Source organism: Choloepus didactylus, chromosome 15 (genome assembly GCF_015220235.1).
Source record: "Choloepus didactylus isolate mChoDid1 chromosome 15, mChoDid1.pri, whole genome shotgun sequence".
In the NCBI taxonomy this organism is placed as follows: Eukaryota; Metazoa; Chordata; class Mammalia; order Pilosa; family Megalonychidae; genus Choloepus; species Choloepus didactylus.
Window position 1 is genome coordinate 87,338,924 of NC_051321.1, and position 6,000 is coordinate 87,344,923.

Here is a 6,000-nt window from a genome sequence, read left to right on the forward strand (position 1 = left end):
GATGGGGGACTTCTGTGGAGACCTGGCATCAGGGACTCAAGATCAAGGCCGAGATGAGACTGCTTGTCCGGAGAGACACCCGAATCAACAGAAGACTCATAGGCCAGGTGCTGCCTCCAGCTAAGACCCCTCCGGAACAGACTCACAACCCTGGGGACAAAAGATGGGGTCCTGGTGGCCTGGATGTAATTTTTCCATAACCTTAATGGCATGAGATTTTGAATAGCAATAAAGCAGAATTGGATATGTAGACTAAGAGTTTGCCTCCCATGTTAGGACAACTTTTCCCCTACTAGTTAGAAGTACTCAAATGTACATGGTGTTTCGGTTTGCTAAAGCTTCCAGAATGCAATATACCAGAAATGGGCTGGCTTCTACAGTGGGGATTTATTAACTTACAATTTAAATTTCTTAGACCATGAAAATGTCCAACTCAAGGCATCAACATCTGAAAACAGGATGCAGGTATCCAGGGTTCCTCTGTCACACGGGAAGGCACATGGCTGGCATCTGCTGGTCCTTCTCTCCCAGGTTTCATTGCTTTCAACTTCTGCCTTCAGTGGCTTCCTCTCTGAGCTTCTGTGGGTCCCCTCTTAGCTTCTCCAGGGCTTTTCTCTATGAGCTTCTCTTAATTGCATCTCTTAGCTGCTGTATGTGTTTAGTTATCTTATAAAGGACTCCAGCAAGAGGATCAATACTTACCCCAAATGAGGTGGGTCACACCTCAATTGAAATAACCTAATTAAAAGATCCCACCCTCAACAGGTCTGCACCCACAGGAATGGATTAAAATAACATGGACTTTTCTGGGGTACATAACAACTTCAACTACCACAGATGAGTTCCCTGTATCTGGAATGTTCCAGTAGGAACTGGGATAGGGGGAGCCCTCCTGTGATCTGAACTCAAACAGGTAAAAGATGGCGGTTGGCAAGAGGGGCTCAGGAGGAAGCCTGGGATTTTTCGACCGTACAATATCTCATCCTACTACTAAAATTCATGGTCATAAATTCACTTCTGAAGGAAAAAATTCATAGGATATATGAAAGTGGTGGGGGGAGAGGATTTAGGAGAAAAAGAGGAGATCATAATGCCAGAAGAGTGCACCAGTGTGGGTGAGTGAGATGGGAGGACGGTGTGGAGCAACCCAAAGGATGTGTGACTGGGTGGGGCTTGCACAACTGATGGGAAGTATGTAGTGTGAGAGCAGATGTGCTGTAGGGGAAGGATGCTATAGGGCAGACATAATGGTGGAAGGTGGGGGTGATGGTAGAGCATGTGTGTGAGGGAGAAGGGAACAAATGTGATGGTGCCTGCTCGAGTGGATGGGTGGCATGCTGGTTTGGAGCTGTTATGTACCCCAGAAAAGCCTTGTTCTTTTAATCCATTCTGGTGGGGGCAGACCTATCCTGAGTGGGACCTTTTGATTAGGTTGTTTCCATGGAGACGTGATGCAGCCCACTCAAGGTGGGTCTTAATCCCCTTGCTGGAGTCCTCTATGAGAGGATAAAAAGCAGATGAAACACAGAGAGTGCAGAGAAGCTGAGAGAGAAGTGCACAGAGACATCTGGAGACAGTAATTTTAAAATCAGGGCCCAGGAGAGGACCAGCAGATATCGCCATGTGCCTTCCCATGTGACAGAGGATTCCCCCCAGATGCCAGCAGCCTTTCCTCACAGAAGGTGTTGTGAGAAACAAGCACTATTCCTAAAAAGGAATAAAATGTGCACCTGATTGTGGAGAAGAAAAGAATTTATTCATGATCTTGCAAGAATGGGTGCATAACCAAAGCGTGGTGGTTGGCATGCAGAACGAAAGACCCGGCACCATTTGTTCCCTAAGCCTAACCCACAAGTCCTTCCCCAGTTTCTCCAGAAGCTGGATACTTCAGAGGTTACATTCTATTCAACAGGCCTAACTAGCCCGTACAAATTTGAAACATGCAGCCAGTGCAAATTTGAAACATTCAAAATAAGTCTCCTGCAGGAACTTGAAACATTTGAAACAAGGAACATTTGAAACAAGTCTCCATCCCTGACCATAATTGTTATGCCCAGGCCTCTTTCCTTTGTTCTTTAACTGCAGAGCCAGTCTGAGCTAGTTTGGTAACAAGTTATGAAGCTATTTTAGGAAACCCTACTCCGAGTCTCTGCCTTGCAAGGATAGTGGGCGGATAAACAGGAGGACCGGCCACCAATACGGCTTGGCTTCTAACCCTCTGCTAACCCCCAAACTGCCCCCACCTTGTGTGAAAGTTAAACTTAATCTAATTCTCACAGTATCTTCCTCTTGATGCCTTAGTTTGGACATTTTCATGGTCTTGGAATTGTAAGTTTGTAACCTAATAAATCCCCATTGAAAAAACTAATCCATTTCTGGTATAGTGCATTCTGGCAGCTTTAGCAAACACAAAAAGGTGGTGTGTGCAGTTTGGGAATGATTGTATGTGTTATGAGCTTTTCTCCTGCAAAAGATTATCCCCCTTTGGGGGTAATATACCAGGTTGTTTAAAAAAATTATCTCACTTGATATTCTGTAAGCACTTTCTATTTGGGGACACTTACTTTTCTATAATTCTGGAAAATTATCAGTCATTATTTCTTAAAATAATAGTGTCTCTTTTTTCCGCCTCCTCTTTTATGGAACTCCTGTTAGGCATTGGAGATTCTTAATCTATCCTCCATGCCTATTAACTTCTTTTTCATATTTTCCACCTCTTTATCACTCTCTTTGCTAACTAGATTAAACTAGATTATAAGAGATTTTTTCACAGCTTTAGTTTTCTAAAGCATCCATTCTCCTTGACTCTTTTAAGTTCCCAGTTTATCCATCCTATAATTTGTCTGTATTTCAATAACCACTTTTCATTTCCAGATTTCTGAATTTTTTGCATGCTCCTGTTTTAGTTCATAATCTCAAAAGATCCTGTTCTTATTGTAGGGATGCGATTTCTTTTTGACTCTTTAGGAATTTTAAGCTTATCAATTTTAAAGTCTTTTTCAGAGTACTTGATTATTTCCATTTTCTCTGGTGGCTATTTCTCCCATTTATCAGATTTGCTGACTGCCATGCATAGTGTTAGGCTTTCTTGTTTGTTTCATGCTTTTGAGTTGATCTTGCAGTGATTTTTTTGTGGTTGTTTAAAGTTTTGTTTTGTTTTTCATAATTCTCTTCATAATTCTCTTCTTATTCTGGTTTGCCAGAACCCTCAGCCAGGCTTCCTGAGAGCCACAGCTCAGAAAAACTCTTAAAAAAGGGCTCAGAGTTCTTGCCCAATGGGAACTTGCAGTCTCAGTCCCGAACCTGTGAAGAATAGTCAGCAGCATCCAGTTGCACAATTCCAGGGGGTGCCATTTCCATGGAATACAATGGAAACTGTGCCTCTTGGAGTTGAGCAATAAGATATCCCTGATGGCAGCCTATTTCCAATTGTGAAATATCTCTTCTATCTTCTTCTACCACTGGAAAGCACCATTTATTATTATCAGAGAGGATAAATAACTTGCTTGTGGAAATTCATTGGGGAATGGTACAAAGTCCATGCATTTTTGTGCTACTCTGCATCGCAACCCAGAGCTGTCAAAGAATGCCATGGAAATGATTCTTCAGCTGACAATGGTTTCCTCACCTCTTTCCATGTGTGTGTGACTGTGGGGTTGGTGAGAATAGGTTATTTTGGGCTTACTGCCTACAGAAGTCCCCATGTCTACACCCACTGGACTTGCTGAGACCTGTGAGGACACAGGAAGCTGTGCTGTGTGCATAGAGGGAGACTTGTCAATGCTTCTTGCAGCAACTTCCACCACTACGGAGCTCACGCATGGCCACACTCCTCCAGTCAAAACTCTGGATTTCACACAGCTCTGGGATTATGTTTCACTGTTATTGGAGGAGATTTCCCAAAACCATGCTTCACTTTGAGTTTGCATCACTGTCAGGCAGCCCTTCCCACTGCTTCAGAGAGGATGGAGCCCAGCCGAAGGCTTAGCAAACATGCACTCATAACCTTTGCACATTTCCACTCTGTTCCATGACCTGATGAGTTCAGAAACCCTGGGAATATTTGTTGTTGGTGCCATGTGTCTCCAGGCTCATTGGTTTACTGGCAGCCCATGCTTGAAATCTCTCCTGCTAAAATCCTATCCCCAAAGAAATGATCTAAATACTACCAAGGGAACTGACCACATGTTCAGCCAGTCAGGTCTTGGGGTTGGTGTGGGGTTCAACCCTCTCCTTTGGCTAAGCCTGTCCTATGCAGAGGGGCTGATGCCAAGTTGGTTTCTCCATACCTAGAGCAGTGGCCGGGACATGGGCTAAAGTGACTAAAGTCACCCAAGATGGTAAAGGGATAAGGAGTAGAGTGGCTCGTATTCCCTGGACCCAATTCCAAAAGATGACAATCTGTATGCACTCTGGGTTTTGAAAGTAGAGGGAACTGCTTTTCTAAATGTTTTAGGTCTGGAAAACTTCAAAGTTACTTGGCCGAGGAAGTCCTCTCTTAAATTCTAAATCCTGGTCTATTTTAAGAGAAATGCAAGCTGCCTGTTTCTGATTCACTTATACTTGATTTGTCAAAACACTCTTTTCAAAGAGGTGTTTGTTGTCCAAAAGTCCTTGCTTTGACCCCTGTTAGAAGCACTGCATCCTGATGCAGGGAATGGGTTATGATCAATTGCCCCATCACAACCCTGAACTCAGCTCCTGATCTCATTACCCAGAGGGTCTCCAGCATCCTAGAGGGGAAGGGGCTGTCTGTCTTCCCTCTCTGGGAACTAGACAGGGACTTTAAAAGAAGAGCGTGTGGTCTCTCATCCTCAGATCCCCAACCAAGGCTTAGAGGTTTGGCTACAATCCTTGAACATGCTTCCCAGAGAAGAATAAACAGAGCTTGGTAGAAATACAGCATTTGTGTTCCTCTGACTGTATGAGGTTTATATACTTGAAGAGCAGCATGATAAATGACTGTTTTTCTGCAGTAACCTCTGTGTGGTCTGCCATGTAAGGATGTGCATTAATCCTCATAGTATCCAAGATGGCAAATCCGCCTTTCAAAAATATTGTTAAATTGCACCTCTTTTTAAAAAATGTAAATGGAGGAAGAATTTGCCTAGAGTGAAATTGTATAGATCTCAAGTTTATAAATGGAGGAGTCTTGACAGATGTGCACAGCCATATAGCCACAGAAAGTTCATTAGTGCCTCCTTGAAGTCAATTCATTACCAATCAACTGGTAATTGTAACTACCAATTATCCCTGCCTTGGTATTTCATGCCCTAGAATAATCCTGCAAACTGGAGTCTGGACTGCCCCAAGTGACTTAGTTCTAATGAGTAGAATATAGCAAAAGTGATGGGCTGTCACTTTGGAGGTTAGGTTACAAAGAGACTGTGCCTTCCATCTTGCTTGCCCTCTCTTGCTCTCATATGGTGCCCCCTCTGGGGGACATTGGCTGCCATGTTGGAGTGGCCCAAATGGAGAGTTCCAGATGGCAAAGAACTGATGTCTCTGGCCAACAGCTGCTGAGGACCTGAGGCCCTCCCATGGCCATGCGAGTGAGCTGGGGAGCAGATGGTCCCCACTCAAGCCTGGGGGTAGCTTCAGTACTAGCCCACACTTTGAAGCAGCCTTGTAGAAGCCAGAAGAAAAGGCGTTCAGCTAAGTCTGGGTTCCTGAGCCATGGACAGACACTTGTTGTTTTAAGCTAAGTGTTGGCATAATTTGTAATTTGTTATGCAACAATAAATAGCTAATGCAATCACCATGGATTAGCTTTGCCCTTGAACTGTAGACAAATGAAGCCACACAGTATATACTCCTTGGTGCTTGGCCTCATGTCTGCAAGATTCATTCATGTTGTGTGGTTCAGTAATTCATTCTTTTTCATATGTAGGGTTCATTGCATGAATACATGACAGTTTGTTTCTCTGTTCTCCTGTGGATAAATATTTGGATTGTTTCCGATTTTATGGTTTTTTGCATAAAGCTGAATAAAGCTGCTAA